This window comes from Phascolarctos cinereus, unplaced genomic scaffold (assembly GCF_003287225.1).
Source record: "Phascolarctos cinereus isolate Bilbo 61053 unplaced genomic scaffold, phaCin_HiC Scaffold_726;HRSCAF=1367, whole genome shotgun sequence".
Taxonomy (NCBI): Eukaryota; Metazoa; Chordata; class Mammalia; order Diprotodontia; family Phascolarctidae; genus Phascolarctos; species Phascolarctos cinereus.
The window spans coordinates 410,391,757-410,418,268 of NW_027556098.1; the positions used below are offsets into that span (position 1 = coordinate 410,391,757).

Here is a 26,512-nt window from a genome sequence, read left to right on the forward strand (position 1 = left end):
GTTTTCTCCTTGGTAAAATAGGGATACTTCTTGCACTAATTACTTTATAATGTTGTCGTGGGAAAAGAATCTCGTAAACCTTCACACACTAACTAGAGAGATGTGAGCTCCTATAGAGATTTAAAGCAACTCGCTCAAGTCACAGGGACAACCATAGGTGGTAATTCAGATTCACATGGTCTCAGTTTGTGGTTCCTGCTTGAATAGCTAAATCAACCGGCTGATGAATACACTCCCCACACCCCTTGTCCTTCAAGCTGCTAATGCACAAGGCAATCTAATGTGGCTGCCACTGCCCAGAGAAAAGCTCAGCTGCTGTTGGGAGGCTCAGACCCTGAAGTCAATCTACAGTCTCCAAGAGACAAGTGTCTCATTTTAGTGACCACTTTTAAGCACTGCAAAGCACGCATCAGGCAAGATAAAAGCAACCAGCTTGCTTGCTCTGGTGCACTGTGCCCCCTCCCCCAACAAGATTGATGGCAGGTGGGATCTCAAGAGCAGACCACTTGCAGACCACAGTAGAAGTCATCAATTGCTTGGCTTAAAAGCTTTTAATTGCTCATGGGACAGGCCTAGTTTCAGGGATTGGTTTCACCCCAGAGAGAACACAGTTAATGGACCAGCCTAGAGGACAGCATAAGCCACTGGGCCTGACTACAAAGGATCTCGCTCGTACTGGGGTACAATGAATGCTGGGTACTTTAAATCCAAACGCTCTCAGCCAACCCTCACATGATCCGGATTCTTCATTTAGTTCACTATGCAACTGAATGGGAATCGTCCCTCCAACATGTCTGATGGCTACAGGCCCGGCTGTGTTACTCCCCTGTCTCCTCTAAGACAAATGGCCTGAGCATGACTCTGAGCCTTTGATGAATGATGGCCGTGGTGGTCCTTTGCCTCTCTCACACCAGCCCACCCAGCCGACAGAGGTTCCCAGGCTCTGTGCTGCTTCACAGAGTTTCTAGGCTCTGTTAAGGCTCAGCACAAGTACCACATCGTGCATGAGATGCTGCCTCCCCATACTTTCCCAATTAATTTTTATGTATTTTTAAATTTTACTTACCTGTGTTCATGCTGTGCTCCATATCCATAGCCCCACCCCCAAATGCAAACCCTTGGAGGGCTGGGACAAATGGGCCTGGGTTTGAATTATGGCTCTGCTACTATGTACCAATGAAGAGGCGCATGGCACTTAAACCCCTTACCCTTGCTTGGCCTGTTTCCTCCTCCATGAAAGGAGGAGGCTGAACTAAAAGATTACCAAGGTTTCAATCAGTGGGTCAGGCTGGTCTTCTTAGTGCTCAGTGTTCCATCTCCAAAATCCTTCAAACGACTTCCCCTTGCCTCCCAAATGAAGTCCAAAGAGCTAGAAAGGACCTCAGATATACAAGCCTCAGCAAAAAAATGGAACTCAAGACATCAGCACCAGGGTGCTTCACCATGGAGTCTTTGAACAAAGCAGTGTAATTCAGGAGCTCCCCATCTCTGAAGGCAGCTCTTCTGGTGCTTCATATAGACCAATCACAGTATCCAGCTCTGAGATACTCTGTTTACTTCAGGGCCCTAGGACTGAGCCCACTGACCTGAACAGTTTTTAGAATCTGCTGCAGATTCACTGAGCTATTTTCCTAATTTTCTCCTTCACTGTGAACTACTTCTTCCACCCAATTCCGTTCCTCTGTGGTAGTTTCGGCTGAGAAAGGCTCAGTCTGGTCACAATCTCGCCTGACAGACACAGCCAATCACTGGGCTCCCAAATGAGAAGCTGTCCCAGCTTAGCAGCGGTAGCTGCTAGTGCCTGCACTCTGTGGGACACCCTACAGGTTCCCTGTACCGTGAGGAGCCACTGGAGGACCTCCGTGGGGCTATTTTCTACAACAAGGAACACTACATGGCATTTACCATGCTGAATGCCGGTACTAACAGAAATGTTGAGGATGAAGGAAACGGAAGAGAGTCAGGGCACATCCATAATCAATGACTTTGTGGGATGGGCACCATGGAGAGCAACCACCCCATATTTAATTCATTTTAACAAACACACAAGAACAGTGTTCAAGGTACTGTGGGCTATGAAGACAGATGACAGAGACCCTGCTTCCCAGAAGCTTGCAACCTAACGGAGGAGGGGAGGAACACAAACACACAAAAAGTCATGATACAGGGAGGAAAGAGAGATTAAATAAAAAGTTGAGGTCTGGAAAGAATGCTCTGTGAAAAACGAAACATCCAGGGGCAGAGGTGTCAGAGAGGGCTGTACCGGAACAGGGAGTCCTGAGCACAGCGGTGCCAGATGGAGGAATGTCACTATATGGATACTGGCCCGGGTCACCTGCTCTGGGCAGAGGAACCAGGGCTTCCAAAGGACCTGATGTCAAACTCTAGCTCTACCATTTACTACTACCTTTATGACCACAGGCAAGGTACTTGATTCTCTGGGCCTCAGTTTCCTCATCTGTAAAATGAAAGACTTGGACTAAATGTTCTTTCTAGCTCTAAAATTCTGCTTTCTTGCACCTTCCTTCCCTCACTGCAGAGACAGTAAGTACACGTTGTGGAATACTTCATCCACTACTAGATAACAGCTGGTGCGGTGGTCAGTTTTGTTCATGTCCCTTGTTCCTTCTCTTTAATGAAATCTGTTACAAGGGATGGCTTGGTGGATGGAGGAAGGATGAGGGATGTATGTGGACATTAAGGTCATGGATGAATGATAGCAATGAAAAGGATTAAAAAAACCTAATGGCTTTCCTAAATGTCCCTGTGCTTTGGCATTCCAAGGCTGCTTCCCGCAACAGTCACCATCTCTCAAAGCTTCTGATCCTAAACTCCCTTTGCCCTGCATCATACCAGATCTCTTCAACTCAGTGGCCTAAGGCAAAGATGGCACATGTCAAACCAGAGGCCTTTTGAACAATAACGTTCAAGTCCTTTGGTTTTTTAGGTCTGAGCTGGGAGTTTCTGAGATACTTCAGCAAGCATTAGTCAATCAGTCCCTGGACAACACTGCTATCAAGCCAAGGAAAATCCAGAATTTCCTTGCAATTTAAAAAAAAATAAACATCTCCCAGTATATCTAAGAGCAAACTGGAAACCAGCTGTCAATAAATTATCAGGGGTGTGGTCCTGCCACAGCCCCACCAGTTCTGTGATTAAAATCACTGGAGCATGTGAGAACCTAAGTCCCACTTTACAGAACTGATGAGTCTGCAAAAGTTATTTCCTTGTAATCTATCCTTTTGTTTATTTTATGAAATCCTATGGCCATTTATGATGGCAACTCAGACTACATTGCCTAATACCACAGCATAATTTAGGGAGTCATTTGCTTGGCCCACACTGTTGTTACAACCACTAACTACATGTCAATTAAGAAACTAAAAACCTCTGTGCAGGCGGCAAAGTTGAACAGAGTTGAGAACAGGATGATGACCCAGGGAACACAGACAGCTTTAGCCAAGCATGAGCCATCCATTCCACTCTGTCTCGGATCAGGGACAGAATTGGGTATGAGATCCCAGAGGGAGCTGCAGGAAAAGCAGTGACGTACTAGGAGCCCTGTGAGTTCTGTGACAGAACACTCTGGGCAAAAGCCCTTTCTCCAATGTATTCACCTATCTAACTGAGAGACAAAACTAAGCAACCTGACCAGGACCCTGGGAAGGAAGACTGACTGGAACGTGAGTGATGTGGAGGAGGGCCAGAAGAGAGCTCAGCAGACACTGTCAGAGATGAAGTCACACAGCCCACACAAGTCTTGTTTCAGGCGGGGAGGCTGTGAAGTGGAAGGTGCACTGGCCTGGGAGCCCAAGGAGGCTGGACCTGAGCTTGGAGGTGTCACACACTCCAGATGAAGAGGAGGTGATCAAATGTTTCTTGATACGTCAGTGCCCTCAATACAAGCTCTAACAATTCCTTTCTTTGCCTCTCCCAAGAAAACCCATGACCGTGTCCTCCCACTTCTCTGTAACTTCCTTCTGGCTCTAACAGAGAATATCAATAGGGATGCAGCAGCTGTTTTCCCAACAGTGTGTCCAAGGTCTTTAAGATCATTAAGATACCTATGGTGAAGTCAGTGTTTAGAGGCCACAGTCTAAAAACCGTGTGACGTAGCACCCTCTGTCCCTTGCTACCACTGTCACTGTGGAAGTGGAAGGCAGCCCCAGAGGCCTCAGGGCCATGCTTTAAGGGCAGCCGTGCCCACGGGACCCACCGACCCACAGCCAACTTACTGCTAAGCCCCTCTTCTTAGCTAGGTAGGACCTTGGACGGCAGGCCCAGTGTACTGCAGGGAGAGTATGTGAAGCCTTTCCAGCATAGTATAATTTGCCCAAATTTACTCTCTGGTGGCACAGCCTTTGAAAACACACAGCCACTTCCATGCTATGAGGAAGCAAAGCACAGGAGTTTGTAGGGGGAAAATAATTTAGCGACAGATACTTCTTGGGGAGGCTGAGAACAGTCAGCTCCTGCCCTGGTGCACCAAACTGCCATAGATTTTCTGAGATTACATATAAATCTCAAAAGGAAGGTACAGGTGGATGGATAATTCAAGACACAATGGGAGGAAGGCTATGTAGATTACAGGGTTCAAATTCCACCCAGGATTGATGATGTACAGAGTCAGGCTTCCTCTTATGGCTCTATTAGTATCAGAGCCTAGTCTCAGAGAAGGTTATCACTCAGAGCTCTAGCCACAACTCAGTGCATTCTCCTTGGCAAACCCCAAATAGCTCTTCTGCTTTCTATACTTAGATAATAAAAGCTCAGCAGTTTCTTCTCATTCTCCCTCTCTCTCTCTCTCTCTCTCACACACACACACGCACCCATACACACACACCACTTAAGTTTTTACACTGTGAAACAAATTTTATGGACTTACTTCTGGGGTTTGGAAGGTGGTAATATATAATGCAGGGATTCCTAATCGTGTGTGTGTGTGTGTGTGTGTGTGTGTGTGTGTGTGTGTGTGTGTGTGTGTGTGTGTGTGTGTGTGTGCACGTGCGCGCGTCCTGGATCCCTCTTGGCAGTAAGGGGCAGCTATGTTGCACAGTGGATAGAGCACCTGGCCTCGAGTCAGGAAGATCTGAGTTCAAATTCAGCCTCAGACCAGACACTTGACACTTACTAGCTGTGTGACCCTGAGCAAGTCACTTAACCCCAATTGCCTCACTAAAATAAAATAAATTAAAACAACAACAACAACAACAACAACCACCACCTCATCGCTGAAGGATGGGCTGACACTCAGAGATTAGTGAAAATATAGACAGAATTCTCCCCCCCTCCCCAACTTCAGAAATCATTCCACAGACCCTTTGGCGGGAGCAGGGGAAAGAATGCTGGACAAAGAGTTTTAAAAAATCTAGTCTTGAGGCCTGCCACTGACTGAGTGACTTTGGACAAGTCACTTTTCTCTGGGCCTCAGTTTCTTCATTTATAAAACGAGGAAGCTACACTTCAATGCTCTCTAAAGTCCCTTCTTACTCCTGTAGTCTACATTTACAAGTCTCCTCCAATTTTCAGTCTGTTATTTTCTAAGGTCTATCCCAGCTCAGATATCCTTTATTCCACGTTTATGAACCCTTTTAGGTCTGACCTATTTTGCCTTGTTTCTTTCAATCCAATAATGTGACAAATAATGATTTAATTCCTACTATGTATAAGGCCTTGAAGGATCCCAAGATAAAAGGGGAAGAGTCCTTGGCTCTAGGAAGTCCTAATCTACCGAAGAGACAGTATGAACACAAGCACCTTAGACTGTATCATAAAGCAGATGTCATCGAAGCAATTTGGTGAAAGAGCCAAAGTAGGTCAATGAAACCCAGAGAAAGAAAATCCAAGCTCTTCCTCCCTTCCACTCTTTTTAGTTGGGTGGCCACTCCTGCCCCACCCTCTCACCTGGGCCTCCAGAGGCTAGGACCAAGAGCAGGCGAGGGACCCTGGGCCCCTTTCCATCCTCCCTACCTCCTGCACACTGACCCTCACCAACAGTGGCTCGTACCTCTTACTCTAAGAACTATAAACATAACCACACTACCACTGCATCTGGAAAAGGCTTGTCTATTGAATGCCACACTGTCCCACTCACAATCCATGGGATTTCCCAGACCAAAACAGCCTGCCCTGGCCACCCCCCCCCCCCGCCAAGTATTGTCTTTCCCCAATGGAATGGGATCTCTAAGGATGAGGACTATCTATCTCACTTTTGAAAAAAACACAGGATCATGGATTGAAAGAGGGAAGGCCCTGGAAATCATCCAACAGCAGCCCTGGGTGGGTAGATGCTATTCTTATCCCCATTTTACTGCTGAGGAAACAGAGACAAACAGAAGCTAAATGACTTGTCTAAGGGCACACAGCTAGCAGGTGTCTGAGGCTGAATTTAAACCTAGCTCTTCCTGAATCCATATCCGGCACTCTGTCCACTGTGCGACCTAGTCGCCTGTCGGAGTCAGCCAACATCCTCATTCTACATATAAGGAAACTGAGGCCTAGAGAGGACTGATTCATTGAAGGTCAAACAGGTGGCAGCGCTGGTGCAGGATGTGACCTCGTGTCCAGACCCTAAATTCAATGTTCTTTCCGCTATGCCACGTGGCAATGTCAAGCTGACGAATGCTTATTCAGCATCTACTACGTGTCAGGTACTCAGCCCGTAAGTGCTAGAGACTGAAAGAAAGCAAAGTTGTCCATGACCCGCTAACCTCGAGGAGCTCACAGTCCAAGGGGGGAGACAACATGCAAATAAAGGCACACACAGGTGCTGTACACCAAGCAAAGGTAAAGTAATCTTGCAGGAAGAGGAGCTTGGGGAAGGATTCCTATGGAAGCTGGGATCTGAAGAAAATCAGGGAAGCCACGAGGCAAAGCTGGGTGTGAGGGGCGGAGGTAGAAGGAGGGCACAGAAGGAACATTCCCATTACAGGGACACGGCCTGGCACCCCTGCAAAATGGAGGCCCCAGGAAACTTCCAGGGCCAGGGGATCCCAGGTGCTAAGGGAAGTTTCAAGATGAGACAACAGCAGGGCCATGATGTTGAAGTCTAGAAAAAGCCAGGAGAAAGACAGGGAGGAGAATGAAGGCTGGCCTAGGCTCTCTACAAAATGGAGGTTCTGGAGGGAACTCAACAATGGGGGAAGGGACTGGGTCTTATGTAACTGGGAAATATTCACCAAAATAAATAGATACAATAAAATATAGAGAAGGCAACATCTTGAAGCTTAGCCCGCAGCGCCTTCCGACTCTTTTTTCCAGTCTGGTGGCCCCCTAGGTCTGCCGAGTCTGATACTCCTGGCCTCATGCACAACAGAGAATAAAGCAGGAAGCGGTCAGCCCGTGAAAGCCCTTAAATGCCAACCAGAGGTGTTGACTGGGGGGGCAGGCAGGGTGACTTGGTCAGACCTTCACCGCAGAAAGATCACGTCAGCAGCTGAGGGGAACATGGACTGCAGTGAGGCCAGGAGACCAAGCAGAAGGCTCCTGCAACAGCCCAGATCGGAGGTGATCAGGGCTGAGGGAGGAGAGAAGACATATACGAAAGATGTCATGGAGGCACAAGCAATAAGACCTGGGTGTGAGGAGAAAAAGACATTATGAAGGTGGGGAGCCAAGGTGACTAGTCTCAGCAATAACAGGAAGTTGGAAAGCAGGGAGCTGGGGGGAAAGATGATGACTTTTGTTTTGGACATGCGAAGCTTGAGATGCCTCTGAGGCATCCAATGAAGATTCCCAAAGTCAGAAGAAAGAAAGAAAGATAAAACAGAGTGCACTGTGAAGGCAGAGTGGTAAACAATGAAGCTGGACCAGAGGACCTGAGATCCCATCTCTCCTCACTGTGAAATCAGACCAGTCACTCAGTTTAGAAATGTTCATGGCGGAGGCAGCACGGGAATCCTGGTCTGAGCCCTGACTCTGACACCAGGGACCCGCAATTTCTTCCTCCGCAAAACCGTAATAACAACGCAGGACAAGGGAAGGGACCATCAGTGCTGCTGACTGTGGGCTTGCTGATGTTCTCTATTATGAAAGGGTTCAGTGAGGGAAGTTTAATAATACAGAGAAATGGAGCTGATGGGAGAAAAAAGCCACAAAGCATCAACGAGGCCTGAAAAAATCAGTGACATCTGTATTAACTACTCTTACATTAGATGTGAAATCCAAATAAGATGATGTATGTAAAGTATTTTGCAAACATTCAAGTGCATGTAAGTGTTACAGAAGTGCCTTTAAGACTGCAGGATGATAGTTCATCCATCCATAAAATGAGGGGTTTTCACTAGAAATATCCAAGGTCCTTCCCAGCTCTAAATTCTGATACTAAATTCAATAAATGTTTATCAAAGCACCTACTGTGTGCAAAAGCCCTATTCGTTACTGGAGACAAAGGCAAAAACTAAATAGTGGCCTTTTCTCCATCCTCGTCCTCTGAACCTCTGCAGTCTTTGACGCCATCAACTCCCCTCTCCTCTCCAGGACAGTTTCTGCTAAGCTTTCTGACACTCTCTTCTCTCACCTGCCCTGGCCCGTCTTCCTCAGTCTCCTTTGCTGGATCTTCATCCAGGTTGTGACCGCTGCACATGGGGGTCCCCCGAGACTGTGCTGGGTCCTCCTCTCTTCTCCCTCTAGACCGTTTCACTTCAGGATCTCGTTGGCTCCCGTGGACTCTGTCATTTCTAGGCACACGACTCTTAGATCTATTTATGCACCATTAATTTCTCTCTGGACTCCAGTCTCACATCTCAAACTAGGTGTCCTGTACACAGCTTTAAAAACTCAACAAGTCCAAAAACTAAACTCATTCTCTTTCCCCCCCAAACCCTTCCCTCTTCCCAACTCTCCTGCTAGTGCTGAGGGCACCACCCCCTCCCAGGCACCCAGATGTCATCCTTGACTCCTCACTCCCTCTCCTGTCCAATCAGATGACACGTCCTGTTGATTTTCCCTTCTTTCTCTCCTCTGACACTGCCACCCCCTGGTGCAGACAGACCCTCATCACCTCACTCCTGGACTATGGCAATAGTCTGCTGGTTGTCCCTCACCTCCAGTCTCTCTCCACTCAGGTCTGACCATGTCACTTCCCACTCTATTCCACAAAGTCCAGTGGTTCCCTCCTACCTGGAGGACCATATAACATCCTCTCTTTAAATCACAGAGCTCTTTTTAACATAGCTCATTACTACCTTTTGCATCTCCTTGGACTGCCCTTTCACACATTCTACGATCTAGTGACACTGGATCACTGGATACCAGCTTCCTGGATGGTCCCTGTGCTAGAGAACCTACTTCCCAACTTGGAGCATTTACACTGGCTTTCTCCCGGGCCTGGAATTCTCTCCCTCTTCATCTCTTGGCTTCCTTTAAACCTCAGCTAAAATTCCACTCTGCAAGAGGCCAGGCCTTTCCCAGGCCCTCTTACTGCCAGTGCCTTTCCTCTGTCATTATTTCTAATTTGTCCTCTCTATCTTTTAATTGTCCACAGTTGTTTGCAGGATATCATTCTTTTGCTCAGAAGTTACTTTTCAATTCAACAAATACTTAATTACATGTCATACCATGTGGAATGTACAAATTTTTTTCTTAATTTTTTCTTAGCTTTCTTTTGAATCTCATGGGATGCCTGCCAGTAGTTTTGGGGGGGAATCCAGTACCAGAGAGAGATTTGTGACTAGTCTTTGGGATCACAATGCCAACACATGTGGAGCATGAACCCATTAGACAGGAAGGAAAGAAGGTCTGGAACTCAGCTGTGAGTGTTCTCTCTCTTCCCACTAAGCTCTTCTTTTTCGTGGATGGAGAAGAGCAGTAAAACGTGGTCCAGTGGGAAGAGCACTGCACTTGGAGAGAAAAGATCCAAACACTGACTGTGTGGCTCATGACGACCCAGTGTGCCTGAGGGGTCTGCGTTTCTGGAGGGTCTGAGGAGGGCACGGAGGGGCGGTAGAGGCTCTTTCAGCTCTAGCTTTGCACACTCACAGCCACATGAGCCAAGCGCACCACAGTGAGAGCATGAACCCATTGCAATGGCAGGCTCCTCAGCTCCCATGGAGAAAGCCTGCTTTCCCAGAAGCTCCAGGGTTATGGCTGGTCAGTGATCTCTTCAAAAGAGGGCGGTCCCTAAGGCCAGTTTACTGGTGTGAAGAGGGCAGAACAGAGCCGGGCAGGGCTAAACAGAGCCAATCATGGATTTTTAGCTGCCACCTGAGCGATCTGTTGTGGAGGGAGGCTGAGCAAGGCCTACTTTCCCCCGCCTGCTACAAGGCCGGCAGACTGCCAGGGCATGCTGTGCCAGTCAGGCTATCGGTCCAGAAGACATCCGTTAGTTATGCAGAGTCACAAGCTACATGAATTCGGCTTATCTGGGATGGGGGAGGGCTGGGTGACTGCTGCACTCAGCCTTTCTGGAAAGAAGGAATTTCTGGAATGCATGTAAGTGATCTGAAGTTCACTTACAAACAGGGGGGAAAAAAAGGAGAATAAAATGGTGGGGCTGGGAAGGGTGTTAAAAATGATAGAAAACGGGGTGAGACGAGACAGACCCCACACGTATATTTGTGCTTCACATCACAGCCCTTTATCACAAACCAGAAGCAACACAAAGATGGCACCACATCTATTAAACTGTTACGGCGGCAGATGAGGGAACACACTAAACTAGCTGCTTTCTGAGAAAGGCTAAATTGTGGAGATTTACAGCAGCACTGCAGGGAAATAATTCACCAAGTTCAGTAGTCAAGGCCGTGCCCAACACTGGGGACTGCTGTCATGTATCTCACATCAGAAGCACACCGAGCACAGAGCTGGCACTCTGCTAGGAGAGAGCTCCAGGCCCATAGGAAGCGGCATTATGGCATCACTTCCACAGATGGCACCAATCAAACGCGAGACCTACGTGGTCCCAGCACCTCAGCCCATCTCCCCTGGCCCACGGTCCCGTTAGGGCTCTCCCCCTGCCGCAGGCACCACAGTCTCAACAGCAACGTTTCCTAACAACAGAGAAGTCCAAGGCCCCAGTGCAGGGACCAGAGCACCAGAATCAGCAGGGAGCACACTGGGACTCTAACTCCTTTCTGCTCTTTCGGTAACTGTCCCTCTGACCCGGGGCAAGCCTCTTACCCTTTCCTATCGGCTAAAACCGAATCGTTTGTGTGTGTGAGTCTGTGATGGTATTTGGCGTCAAACATGTCCAGCACCTACGGATTCTTTGCTCACAGAAAAATGTTTATGATATAAAGGCAGCTGTTTCATGACGTAGAGGCCACTAGGGGGCGCCACAGCGCAAAAAGCACCAGGCCCGGAGAGAGACCAGAATTCAAATATGACCTTAGACTATCCTGTGTGCTCCTGGGCAGGTCACTTCGCCTTTGTCTGCCTCGGTTTCCCCAACTGTAAAATGAGGATGAAAACAGCACGTACCTGCCAAGGCTGTTGTGAGGATCAAAAGAAGTAACACCAAATGCTTAGTGTGGGACCTACCCCATAGTAGACAGTTAATAAACGCTTGTTCCCTTCCCCACTCATCTGCAAAATGAAGTTAGTGACATATTGAGCTAGTGACAGAGACCAGATCAGAATTCCAGTCTCAAAGAATCACAAGATGTCAAAGCTAGGAGAGAATTTAGACATTTATCCTTCTCATTTTACAGAGAAGTGAAAATCCTGAAAGGTCTGGAAATGTGGTCCTGGGCATACGGCTAATAAAGGGTAAAGCTGAGACCAATTCTTTGAACAAAAAGAATGATCCCAAACGTTTATGCGCTGTGCCGCTATCCACAAGCAAAGGAAGAGAAGCGACCTCTGTGTTCCCTTCGCTCTGCCATGTTAGACAGCAGAGGGTCCGAGAAGAGAGGGAGGGTGGCCGGGCCTCACGCAACGGGTCTCAGTGAGACTCTCTTCCCATGCAGTCTCCTTGCTGCAAACAAACACTGGTTTCTGCCCCTTACTCATAAAATGAATTCAACACCACTCACTTCACTCAAAGGGGATGCTGGAGACTTAGCCAGTGAAGGATAAATGGATCTTTAAAGACCAAGGGCTTCCCAAACCAGCTGCTCTTGCCATGACTACAATGGATATCAGCTTCTAGGAAACCAGGCCAAAGGTGAGTTGGGGGTGGGGTTGGGTGAGAGAGAGAGAGAGGGAGAGGGAGGGGGAGAGAGAGAGAGAGAGAGAGAGAGAGAGAGAGAGAGAGAGGAGAGAGAGAGAGAGAGAGAGAGAGAGAGAGAGAGAGAGAGAGAGAGAGGGAGGGAGAGAGAGAGAGGGAGGGAGGGAGGGAGGGAGGGAGGGAGGGAGGGAGAGAGAGAGGGAGGGAGGGAGAGAGAAAGAGAGGGGGAAGGGGTAGGGGGAATTGGAGTGGAAACTGAAGAAATTTTTTGTGTTCTACCAAATTGTGAAGAATTATCAGGAGAGGGAAGGTAAGGGGGTGGGGAGAAGACAATAGAGGAAATAAAGAAATGGCAGTAGGAAAGGTCTGATTCTATGAGCAACCCACCATGTGACCTTAAGGAAGTCCCTTCCCTTTCTGGCCATTAGTTTCCTTATGAGGTTGAACCTATTCTGCCTCCAACATGCTTCTTTTGATTTCCTTTTTTCTAATAGTATGCCCTACCCCAACCTCCCCCCAAAAAACCCACCGTAGAGTCCTTTTCAGTTCAACTTGGCCTTCCCTGGCACCTCCCTCCAAGTGGCTGCCACTTCCTGCCCTTCTTCCTCCAGTCTCTCTCCCATGGTCACTGTCCTGCTTCAGGTCATTAGCTCTCCACTAGACTTTCTAACCAGACCTCCTTCTAGTCATAGCGCAATCCATTCTTGATTGGTTGTTCTCCATGACATCTTTCTTTTTCTTTTTCTTTTTTTTGGTGAGGCAATTGGTGTTAAGTGACTTGCCCAGAGTCACACAGCTAGTGAGCGTTGTGTCTAAGGCTGCATTTGAACTCAGGTCCTCCTGACTCCAGGGCTGATGCTCTAACCACTTCGCCACCTAGCTGCCCCATGACATCTTTCTAATGTAGTGCAGTGACCACATCACACCATTCTCAAAAACCTTCTGTGGTCTTCTAGTTCTTTTCCATTTTTATAAGAGCAGGGTAACATGCAATACATTTTAAAAAGTTTTACTAATGCCTTACACCAGTCATTTCCTCAATATACATTCCTCTCCCTAGTGAATTCTCCTTTGGAACAAAGAAAAAAAGCCCAGTAAAACCAATCAAAACAGCAGGGGCAACTGTCAAATGCAATGTGGTAAGGGAAGAGGAGGATAAATGTAAAAAGCACGTACAATATGCCAAGCATTGTGCTGGGGATACAAATGTAAATGCAAAAAGACAGTTCTTGCCAGTGAAGAGCTCATAATCTAATGGGAAAGACAATATGCAAAAAGGAGCTGGCTTTGAAGTCTGTAAGAAGCCAGGACCTCCACTAGGAAGGGAATATGGGCTGCTCTGGGTCCCTCCACAGGCCGGAGGAGGAACTATCCTATGGAAAAGGCTGGCAGGCCTTACAAAGGGATATTCCAGATTGAGAAAGCTACAGAGATAACTAGATGTTCCAGGCCAAAGATGCTGAGGGAAGTTACAGGATGAGACAGTGGCAGGGGCACAGTTGTGAAGTCTATATGTCAGGAACAGGCCAAGCCTGAGCTGAGCTGCATTTTTCTGGTATTTTCACCTGCACTACTGTAGCCATGGAAATCATCTTCTAATGTTTCTTTGACTTCTTCATATTTATAGTACGTATATTTATATTTGTGTATTTTTTGTTCAGTTATTTTCAGCTGTGCCTGAATATTCATGAACCCTTTGGAGTTTTCTTGGCAAAGATACTGGAGTGGTTTGCTATTTCCTTCTCCAGCTCATTTTATAGAAGAGGAAACTGAGATAAGCATGGTTAAGTGACTTGCCCAGGGTCACACAGCTAGTTAAGTGTGGGGCCAGATTTGAAGTCACGAAGATGAGTCTTCCTGACTCTACTGTGTCACCTAGCTGATATTATATATTTCTTATAGCACAATAATATTCTATTACATCCAAAGAGCACAATTTGTTCAGCTACTTTCCTAGTAAAGGATGGGTCCTCTTCATAAAAGGTACATCATGAGTATTTTGGTGTCTGTGCAGATTTTTCTGGCTGCTCCCTCCCTTTAAGGCAGATGCCCACAAATGGGATCCATGTGTCCAAGCACCTCAAGTGTCTGGTCACTTTCCTCACCATGGATGAAGAGATGTGCGATTCTTATCATCAGCATTAAGTATGCCAGATTTTCATCTTGGCCTTTTCCAGTTTTGTCAGTTTGATGAGAGAGTATGAGGTAAAATCTGAGGCATTTCCCTCATTTTTTGTGATCTGGAACACTTCTCATGTGGCCGCTAAAGAGTCTGTTATTCTTCTTTAGAAAAAATTTTTTTCTACATCATTTGACCTTTTATCCACTGGGGAACACTTCTCATTTTTCTAGACTTGTGTTTTGTCCCTGTATATCTTGGATACCAATAGATGTATTTTGGCCTTTATAAATGTGTGATGAAAAGATTGTCTTCCCCCATTCAACAGTTTCTTATAAATTTTATTCACCCAAAACTCAGATGGGTCGGTGTTCTCACTGATCTGAAGGCCTCTTTTTGTGAGGTAGCTTGTGACTCTCCATGTTATGTGTTTCTTAGCCATATTAACAAGGCTGGCACAATACTAGTGTTAAACATATGGACCTTTATCTCAAAAAGAAGCTTGGGGTCATTAAAGGGTCTGAGCTGAACGTCTGCACTGTCATTCCTAGATCTATCCACTGGACAAGCCCTGCAAAGCTCTCTATTCATCAGCATGCTGTAATTTAGAAGGCCGGTGATGGATCAATCACTCCAAGGAGGTTCTGTAACACTCCTGGGCTTGGCAGAGTGAGCAGAATGCCACCCTTGAACAGGAGCAGCTGCAGGAGCTCACCAGCTACCATGGCAAATTCCTTCTCAATAGGGATTTAGTGCTGAGCAGAGCACGGCACCCACATCTCCCTTTTTTATACCTTCCCTGATATTTAGGATAAAAGCTATTCAAACAAGATTATTTCTGTTGTTTATGTTTCACAGAATCTTGAATAATACAATATATTGAAGACACCTTGTTGGAAGAAAACCTTTTAGGAAGCATTTTGCTCTACTGAATCAAAGTTTTTTTTTTCATATTCAACAAACAATAAGCACAGTGGGATCTTGTATTCAACATTTTTCAGGAAAATGCAAAATGATAAAGATGCGATCTGTCACAGAATAGTGTCTACAAAAGCACACCTGTCTCCTACCAATACCCTCACTGAGAATGCCCTTAATTTGTGTGTAGAGGAGTTTCATCAGGATCTTGTAGAGACTGTAAAGTGGGCACACACGGAGGTAGTTGATGTTTATCAGAAGCTTCTTTTGGGGGGTGGGGGGAGGTGGTAATTACTATGCCCCAAGGTCTTTTCCATGACTTTGTATACTTTGTGAATTGACCCTTCAGTTGTGTAGCTGCTGGCACAGATCTCTCCTTACACTTATCCAATCTGGATGATTTTCCTAATTTTATTCTTTTTAGTACCATTCCTACTTTTTTTTAAAGCACACTGCAGGCTGTGATGTTTGAGTGTCTTTAACAATTTTTCAAAAAAATTTATTTTTAACATTTGAATTCCAAATTCTCTCTCTCCCTCCAGCCCCTCCCCCACCAGTTGAGAAAGTAAGCCATATATCAATTATACATGTGAGGTGATGCCAAACCTATTTCCATATCAGTCATGCTGCAGTAAAAGGTAAGAAAAATAAAGTAAAAGAAAATGCTTCAATCTGTAATCAAAGTTCATGAGTTTTCTCTCTGCAGGTGGATAATTTTCCATCATAGGTCCTTTGGAGTTGTCTTCGATCACTGTATTGATCAGAGTAGCTACGTCATTCACAGCTGATCATCACACAATATTGCTGATGCCATGTACGACTTTCTCCTGGTTCTATGCACTTCACTTTACATCAGTTCGTGTGAGTTTTTCTAGGTTTTTCTGAAATCATCCTGCTGGTCATTTTTCATAGCACAATAGTATTCCATGACAACCTTATACCACAACTTGTTCAGCCATTTCCTAATTGATGGGCATCCCCTCAATTTCCAATTCTTTGCCACTACAAAAATGGCTGCTATAAATATTTTTGTATATATGAGTCCTTTTCCTTTTACCTCTTTAGGATGCGGACCTAGTAGTAGTATTATTGGGCTAAAGGGCATGCACAGTTTTATACTTCTTTGGGCGTAGTTCCAAATTATTCTCCAGAATGGCTGGAACAGTTCACAACTCCACCAACAATGCATTAATGTCCCTACTTTCCCACATCTCCTCCAGCATTTATCATTTTCCTTTTCTGTACTGTTAGCCAATCTGGTAGGTGTGAGGTGGTCCCTCAGAACTATTTTAATTTCATTTCTCTAATCAATGATGATTTAGAGCATTTTTTTAGATGACTACTATAGACAGCTTTGATTTCTTCTTCTGAAAACGTCCATATTCTTTGACAATTATCCATTGGGGAATAGCTCTTGTTCTTATAAATTTGGTTCTGTCCCTTATATATTTGAGAAATGAGGCCTTTATCAGAGAAGATTGCTGTGAATCTCCCCTGCCCTACCCCGTTTCCTACTTTCCTTCTAAATATGAATACACTGGTCTTGTTTGTGCTAAAACTTTTAGTTTCATGTAAATCAACATTACCCGTTTTACCTCCTTTGATTCTACTGAATTTGGTCGTAAATTCTTCCCTTCCCCACACATCTGACAGGTAAAAATTTCCAAGCTCCCTTAATTTGCTTACGTCTAAATCACGTGCCCATTTTGATCTTATCTTGGTGTCTGGTGTGAGATGCTGGTGTACACCTAATTTCTGTCACACTTCTCCAGCAGTTTTTGTCAAAGAGTGAATTCTTGCCCCCAAAGCTTGGATCTTTGGGTTTATCAAACAACACACCGCTGTGCTACTTTACTGCTGTGTATCGTATACATAATCCCGGGTGAGGAACCTGCAGCTTCATGGTCACATGTGGCCCTCTAGATCCTCAAGTGTGGTCCTTTGACCGAACCCAAACTTCACAGAACAAATCCCCTTAATAGAAGGATTTGTTCCGTAAAACTTAGACTTAGTCAAAAGGCCACCCTTGAGGACCTAGAGAGCCACACGTGGCCTCAAGGCTGCAGGTTTTCCTGCCCCTGATTCTACTCTACTCATCTTGCTTATCCACTTACCTCTTTCTTAGCCAGTACTAGATGAATATCCTTAACAGTGAAAACAGTTTGTTCTAAAGATCTCTACAGATCTCTCCCAATTTTCTTCTGTTAGTTCTTCCACCTTCATCCACAAATGCCCTCCAGAATGACTGTTTAGTTGATTCTCTTGCCAACCTTTCTTTAAACTGATTTTATCCCCCTCTGCTATCCCTTGCTTTAAGAGCAATACTGTTCAAAACACATCCTTCTTCTTCCTAAGACTTCACAAACAATTTCATATTCCAAACCAGTCAGGAATTATTGGAATAACCTCATCCTTTCTGATTCTTCGCCTCATCACTACCTGTCTCTCTGATTGGAGGGTGAGGCCATGAACTCCAAAGCTCCATTTAAGGAGAAAGTTTAGTTCAGAGGTCTCATTTCTCACCTGGCTGCCCTTCCAGCCTTCTCCACCAGCCCTCCACCCACGTTCACCTTCCTTTTGTGTACTGTCTTCCCCCCGTTAGATTATAAACTACTTGAGGGCAGGAACCGTCTTTCTTTTTCTTGTATTTGTATCCCCAGCACCTGGCTAGCACAGATCTTGGCATACAGTAGGTGCTTCAGAAATGTTTACGGACTACTGACAATACTGTTAACATCCCTCTCCACTTGGCAAATAAGTCGCAAATAAGTCAAGTATTTGCAGCCTGGCCACAGCTGAAGACCCAGAAAGGAAAGGCCTCGTCACCAAAGTCTTTGGCTCTGCCAGGACCCTTTCCTAAGGGTCCTCCTGCCCCATGAGGGCAGGAGCTGTCTGCTTTGTCTGTCTGTGTCCTGAGCTTAGTGCAGCCTTTGTACCCAGGCACTCAGACCCTTGGTCTCCTTGTCGTGCCCTCTGCTTGACCCGCGGGGGTTGTCATGTTGCTTATCATTCTTAATTATTTTCATTTCTACCCCAAAGTCATACTGTGTCACAGTGTGTGCTGATCTAATTTAGAGAATCATATCAAGTTCTTCACAAACCTCTATCTCCTCATCCTCTGCAACCCGAAACAGTTCATAAGGTACATGTGTTTTGCAGTGGTCTCTGTCCAATAGTTATCACAAGCACTCTAATAAGAGATGACTAAATGCCCAAAGAAATTATGTTTCTTGTTACCTTTGGGAGCACAATAGAACCAATCCATCAACCATTTTTTTTTGGGCTTCTCTCCAAAGAATACCTGTGAGCCTTTTAGCTGCAATATCCTTCTTCCTTACAGTTTCATTTATCAGAATGTTAGGCATAAGATCTAGCGATTCCAGCAGTGTAACCATTCACTGGTCACTGGACAAGAACCTTACATTTTGATTATCAACAGTCAAGTTAAAATTTGCAGACTTTCTAAAAAATATGATTCTTAGGGGGCGTCTAGGTGGCACAGCGGCTTGAGCTCTGGCCCTGGAGTCAGGAGGACCTGAGTTCAAATACGACCTCAGACATTTGACACTTACTAGCTGTGTAAGCCTGGGCAAGTCACTTCACCCCACTGCCTAGCCAATAAAAGATCCTTAGAACCCTCTGGCTCCTGTTACACTATCATACTAAAGGCCATTTTGTATGTTTCTTCTCGAGTTGTCACTGCCAAAGAATTCATCACTAAGTGACTGACCCACCAGACCATATTCAAAGCCTGTCTAGATAGAGCAGAACTGGCCAGGATGTGTACTCTACTGACACGGACTTGGATGGCCGAGCCTCCAGCCCAGTGCTTTCAGCCATCATCCTGGGAAGCAGCCCCTGTGGAGATGCAGCCTGGCCACAGCTGAAGACCCAAAAAAGAAAGGTCTTGTCACTAAAGTCTTTGACCCTGCCAAATGGGTCAACATTTTAAGGACCCCCACCCCCATGAGGGCAGGGACCATCTTATTCTGGACTACACTTTGATAAGACTAGATAGGGAATGCTGTGTTCAATTCTGGGCAATCCAATTTGAGAAGGACTTTGGTAATCTGCAGAGCATCACAAGAGGGCCTTTAGACTATGTCACATGAAGACTGGTTAAAAGACTCTCTAAGCTAAGTAACTCTGATCAACATTATGCCCCACTGCCATTCCAAAGGACTCATAAAGAAACATACTCTCCACCTCCAAATGGAGAGCGGATGGATTCAGAGTATGGACTGAAGCATATTTTCTTTCTTTCTCGAAACATGCTTAGTTCAGAAAATTGTTTTGCACGTCTGTACATACTTGTAATGGGCTTTATTTTTCTTGACTTCTCAATGGGTGGGGGAGGGGACATGGACAAAAAAAATCAGAAGTGAAAATAAATTGAATTAAAAAAAGATTTGTTGAAGGAAAAAGGGCTATTTAGCCTGCAGAAAAGAAAGCTTGGTATTGGATAACAGGACTCCTGACTTTCAGTTAACTGAAAGGCAGACTTGAAGAGGAATCAGATTAGTTTTCTCTGGCCTCAGAAGGCAGAAACAGCCACAATGGCTACAAGTCGCAAAGAGGTGAATTTAGGCTCGAAGTCAAGAAGATCATCCCAAGAGTTAGTGCCGCCCAAAGTGGGAGATGGCAAATCTCCCCACCATCAGAAATCCTCATGCCAAGCTGTATGACAACCAATAGCCAAGCATGTCACAGAGGAGACTCCTCTTTGGCAGGGGCCACTCCTCCTGGTGGCCAAGGTCACTCGCCAAGTCAGAGAGGCTGAATGTACCACACTCCCTTTCTGGGGTACCTGCCAGGTCTAGGGGCGGACTTCTCAGCTCTCAAGCCATTACTCTCACTGGTTCCCTCTGCGGACAAGCAGAACAAGTGTCACCCCTAACTCTGCATGACCACCCTTCAGATCCTCGATGACAGTGACCACGTCTATAAGTCTTGCCTTTTCTAGGCTAAATATCCCTCCTGAGTCTCTAATGGAGTGGTCTGCAGTCATCTCACCACGCTGACCATTTTCTTGAGTGTGATCCAATTTCATGTCATCATTCAAATGTGTCCAGAGCTGTTTAACAAGGCTTCAGATGGGCTCTGTTCAGGGCACAGTCCAGTGGAACTACTCCCTTCTTGTTTTGAATACTAAGCCGTTAAGCCTAGCATACTGGCTTTCTACCTCGAAAGTTCAGGAATGGGGCAGCTAGGTGGTGCAGTGGGTACAGCACTGGCCCTGGAGTCAGAAGGACCTGAGTTCAAATCCGGTCCCAGACCAGACACTTGACACTTACTAGCTGCGTGAAACTGAGCAAGTCACTTAACCCCAAAGGCCTCGCCAAAAACAAACAAATAAACAAACAAAAAACAAGAAAACAAAAAGTTCAGGAATTGTCCTGCACTATTTTAGGATGTACTAGCCAAACATGCCACCTGGAAGTACAAACTTAAAACTCTTACTGTTTTTGGTCTACTGAGACAGACCAGGTCAACTAATGCTATCATCACGTGTGAAGCTGGCTTGTTCAATTTACCCATTGTTCTCAATAGGGATTCATGCACTGCATATAACAGCTGAATTAGTAATGTGGTGAAATGAGAAATAACTTAATTGAGCATTTCATTTCTAAACTAGAAAATCAAAGAATTCTTGGGAGCTGCCACCAAGGAGAAGTATTAGTGGAAAAGCAAAAATAAATCATTTTAGTCATTGGTAAAGCCAAGGCAAAACAAAGTAATCGAGTCTAACACCTGATAAGTAAGAATAATTCTGGATAATAAAGGCTGGGATTAAAAGGTCAGGTGTAGTTTACCTAACACAGTGAGCAGATTTAACTCACAGTGCCACCAATTCATTCATTCATTCATTCATTCATTCAGTCAGTCAGTCAATAACCACTGCCTATCTGCTCCAGTGCACTGGGGGAGACACAGGGATAGATATAGATGTGGTCTCTGCTTTCCACAAGTATTCTGTCTGGAAAGAGGCATGTACAATGATAAATGACACCCACAAAGGGGAGTATAACACACTGAAATCAGAGAGAACGGAGAGGGCAAAAAAAGAGAGAAAGGGGGAAGAAGAGGAGGAAGAAAGGCAGGAAAATAAGAGGAGGGAGAGGGGGAGAACCAGAACGTGGGGGAGGAGAAAGGAAGATCACTTCCAGCTAGGAACGATAAGGGAAGGCTTCCTGGAGGAGATGGTAGTAGCACTGGCTCTGGACAGGCAGGCTGTCAACAGCGGGGTAAAGAGAGAGCATTTCATGTATACTGTGAGCCAAGATTTGGAGCACTAACGTATAGGACACAAAACGATAGGTTCAGAGATGGAAATCAGTCAATAAGCATTTATTAAAGGCAGGTATTGTGCTAGGTGCTGGGCTGAAAATACAAAGAGTAGAGCAATCCCTGCACTCAAGGGGTTTACATTCTAAAGGATGAAACAACCTGCAGCCTTACAAGCATATACAGAATAAAGATAAAAAGAACAAACACAAACAAACATGAAACCATATAGGTAGTAGGAAGATGAAGGGACCAGGAAAGGCTCGTGCGGAAGGCGCTGCCTGAGAGGCTTTCTGAAGAGAGGGATTCCACAAGATACAGGCAACAAGGGAGGTCACTGGAGGCATGGAGATGGGAGATGTAGTGTTGTGTGTGAGCACCAGAGGCCAGTCTGGACAGATTACAGAATGTGGGCTGGGAAATAACATACACAGTGGGGAGGACACTGGAAATCACGGGGCTCAAGTCACATCTGACGTACAAATCCCTTTTAAGGTTCCTTAATGAGGAGGGAGTCATCCAAGGCCCCATCTGAAGACCTCTAGAGATGGCAGCTCCTTAGGCAACCTATTCCACTTTGGTCATTTCCCCCCTAATTTTTAGGAAATTTTCTTGAAATCTGCCTCCCCAGAATTTGGTCCACCAACATCTTCTTCTGGACCTAAGCAAGGTTAGTCTTAAACTTTATTCATATAATACCTCTTCAGATATTTGAAGAAAATGATATCTTCTACTCCAAGTAAGACATCTCTATCTATACGACATGGCTTCAAGTCCCCTTACCATAGTGGACACCCTTTTCCGGATACTTTCCGGGTCATTAATAACTTTCACGTGATGCCCATAAGTAAATACAACATGCGGATGGCACATGACCAGGCCCATGGACAAGAGAACCACTATTTCCTTTGTTTTGTACACTATGCTTTTATTAAGGCAACTACAGATCACTAGGTTATATTTTGTGATTTCCTAAGATTTAAACATCACTCTCGCAAGCCTGTTCACACTAACTCTCTGAGCAAACTCTTCTTCCAGATTTGGAAAATATACTTGTCCAAACAAGAAAGGTTTTACTATATTATACACATGTAGTTAAGGAGGGTTGGAAGAGCTTCAGGAAGGAATTCTTTACTTCATTGTCCCTCATCTAGCACCACTACTGCATTAGAAATAGTTCTCAAATGAGGGAGACACTAGAAGAACTGACTCGAGTCTTTCTAGAGCCAATGAGATCCAAGGCAACAAGGCTCAAGACTGCTCTCCAATCTCTGCCGGAAAGGGGCATAACTGGATCTGAGGTCGTGCCACTCCCCACACCTGTGAGAAACAGATCCCACCCTTCAGCATCTCTCTGGGCCCAGGAAGCACAATGCCCAAACCTAGATGAAGTTCCTCTAAACACTCTGCTGCTCGCCTCAGCCTAAATGCTGGCTCCTAACACCTGATGCAGAAGAAAGCCTTTTCTGTGGCAGGGTGGGGAAATGAAAAACAGCTCACATAACAGCACTGTGGTTCTAGTTACTGAGAGCTCTGGACTGCACATTACAAGTGTCTTGAAAGAATTAACTGTGTCTGGGTTTACACAAACACATAAAAGCTGTCTGGAAGCCACTGAGTTTTAAGTAATGCACCTCAGTTGAGAGGCAGTGAGAGCAAAATGGACATATAGAGTATGAACAGCTGGCCCTGGTTGCCTTTAAGAGTATGATTCAAGTCAGATACACCACATCATCTTCCATTTCAAATCAACTAGCCCCAAGAGCCAGAGGCTACATAAAAGGGGGTGAGTGTACCTTGGGACTGAGGTTCTCAGGACACATCTGTCCATCAGTCCCCTTCCTTCCATCCTGAGTCTTGTTATCAACACTGTTGCAATCAGTTCACCTGCTTGGTCCTGGCTGGGCTAATAGTGACCCCCCCCACATCTCTTCCAAGTTACCATGACAGCACACGGCGGCATGGCGTTCACTGGGGAAATAACACAAAGGATTCCTGTCCTATACTGGCTCTGAGGCCGACTCCGTGAGCCTGAGCCTCTACGTGCTGACCATCCATGGCTGTGAGAAAGGCTTTGTGACCTGCAGCATGTCGTCTGTGGGCAAGCTCTCCAACTCTACCCCTCACCCTCCTCAAGCCCAATCTGCCTCTGATGCTGCTTCCCAAACAAAGGTCTTTGGTCTAATGACTGTCCCCTCTGCCTGACCTCCCTCTGATGCGTTGCCATTAATTAGCAGTGAAACTCAAACTGAGATGCTCCACAAAGGCAGCCTAAGGAGCTAGTGCAGGAGGAAGGTCCCAGTTCAAAGTACCCAGAGCGGAGGCCTGGGAGGCTACAGAGGAGCTGAGCCCTCATGTTTGTGCCAGGTGAGGGAGCAGCTCTACCATTCTGTCTTCAAGGCTTTCCCTTCTAAGCCTGCTTGTCGGCCCATTCTAACGTGGACACCCTGATGCCTTGGGGCCTGAGCATGCCCAAGGGGAATAATAATAATAATAAGTAATATCATCCATGGCGGCCCAAAGACACTGATCAGGGCAACACGTCCCAACTGGAGGGGACTTCCTTTGGGTGAGCTATCCATTACTGAAGGTCTTGGAAGCAAAGCTGTGATGGCCCCAAACATAAAGCACAATGTTTCTATGAGCAGCAGAATTTAAATTCCCTCCCAGATCAGAGATTCTTCGATTCTACAGAACCCTAACTACACATGACTAAAATGGGAAGACTTCGATGCTCTTTCAGCATCCTATCCCAGATGTTACCCCAAGACTCCCAGACTCCAGCCACTATTATGGTCTTTCAGACAACGCAGATTCCTTTTAAGCCACCAGGATCAATGAAGCTACGATGAAGAGAATCTGAAATACAACTGCCAAGAAAGGAAGCTGTGGTGTAACAGAAAGAGCCCTCGACCTGGAATCAGGAGACAGGGGCTCCAGCCCCCACTTTACCCTTGACCTGTTTTGGAATCCTGGGTGAGACTCATCCTCCCTCTGGGCTTCGATCTCCTCATCTGAAAACTAGGTGGGGGATGAAGAGAGGGCAAAGGCCTGTCCCAACTCTGACAGGCTGTGCTCTGAGGTTTTTTACCAGCCTTGACATTCTACAACAGCTGACATCGTCCACAGCACTGTGAGCTAAGGACCACAGGCACAATTAACCTCATTTTACACAGAAGCAACAGAGAAAAACTGAGAGAGCGCTTTATAAAGATGTCCTAACAAAACTGTGGCCTGCTCAGCTATTTGTATCGCATGATCCGAATGAATATGCTGCTGCTGACAACGGAAAGCAGGGGCCTCCTGTCCAGCATGAACCCCAACTACATCAGGGTAGAGCTCAATCTCCGTCCCCCATTTTAAGAAAATGGTGCCCAGAGAGTTTAAGGGACTAGAGTTAGGTCAAGTACTAAGTGGCCAGCTGGGATTCAAACTTACGTCTTTCTGACCCCAGATCCAGTGCTCTTTACGGGAAAAGACGCACCACCTCCAAATGGAATAATCCTACTGGGCGTGATAAACAATTAACAAACAGATGAGCTCCTAATCTGGGCCAGGCTGATAATTCTTTTCAATCAATCAATGAACATGTATTAAGTGCCTACTATGGGCCAGGCACTATGCTAAGAGCTGCATTTTCCAGAAACAGCGTAAAATACAGAGAGACTCTGACATAGGAAAGCAAGTCTATACCTTGGCACTGACCAACTCTGCTTACGGAAGAAACTATGATGCAGGTGAACTGGCCAATGACAAAAAAGGGGTCTCTAGCTTCCATGGGACACTCCCATGACACATGCAGAAACTGACCTGACCTACTACGCTGGTCCTCTTGAATAAATGGTGCTAAAAGATAGAAACTCCTCTTGAAAATTTTCAGTGAGATGATTGGTTGTGCTGATTTTTTTCCTCTTATTTTTCTTTATTTCTTTTATCTTAAAAAAATACTATTTGTTATAGGTTTTCTGGGAGGAAGAGAGATAAGGGGGAAAACTATGATGTAATAAACAAACTAACTCCTGGGGTGGCTGTGGGGACCAAATCAGACAACATCTGTAATGTGCTTAGGCCAGTGCTGGGCACACAGGCATTACATAAATGCTAGCTGTTACTGTTATTATTTTCATACGCAAAACAGAAGAGCTAAATTAGACAGTCTCTAAAATTCTTTCCAGCTTTAATTCTATGGTCCCGTGATCCTGATGCCCAAGCCAGGGAAAAAAGACAGAAACAGAAGATGGTGTTTGTAGGAAGGAGGGAGGCAGCCAGTAGACAGGGAGAGAGTAGAGACGACAGACTGGGAAATCTGGTGGAGAAGAGAGGATGGAATGGAATCAACCCGCGCATATGGAGGGCTCTGCCTTGGCTAGGATAACTACTTCTGCATGTGGGCCGGGGTAAGGAGGAGAAAGTGGAAGAACACTCACTCAGTAACCTCTCCTCTCCTTTAAGGTTCATGCTATTCATCTCTACCCCCCCAATTACAATCCTGGTAGTGGCTGTCTATAGAAGCCCACGTCATATCCCTTTGTTAAATGACTTCTCTCTTCCAACTCCTGCCCTCATATTAGGAGACTGCAATATACATAACTGACTCTTTCAACCTATTCACTTCCTGTGTCTTGCCTCAGTCACACAAGAAGATGGCAACTGATCTTTCCAACACCCATAAATGCACCACTTTGACTGCACTTTGCCAAGCCTCACCCTCGGATCACTTTCACCATCGAGGAGCCTTCGATTCTCGAATACACAAGTGCTGCTGAACTAAGGTGGAGAAATTACGGCACCATGCTGACTGAAGCCACTACAAATCTGTGTTATACAACTTTAACTAGGCCCTCATCACCACTAGGCAATCCTTCTACACCTTCCTTATCAACACTCTCTCCCACTCTCCCTAGTGGCTCTTTCAAGTCTTCCCACGGCTGCCCCTCCCCTTCTGCTTAGCTGGGAACCTGGTCTCATATTTTACAGAAAAAATTGAGGCCATTCACTATGGGCTTCCTGTTTTCATCTCTTCCTCATCTCCTATCACTCAAATGCCTGCAGCCATTTTCTCCTCCTTCAGCCGTCTCACACAA

At 45.8% G+C, this 26,512-nt stretch overlaps 1 protein-coding gene across 2 annotated transcripts in view; it reads right to left on the reverse strand.

Annotated features, from left to right (window-relative positions):
- Nucleotides 1-26,512, reverse strand: part of ARHGAP35 (Rho GTPase activating protein 35) — a 148,388-nt gene that overhangs the window by 15,369 nt on the left and 106,507 nt on the right. The window lies entirely within an intron of this gene.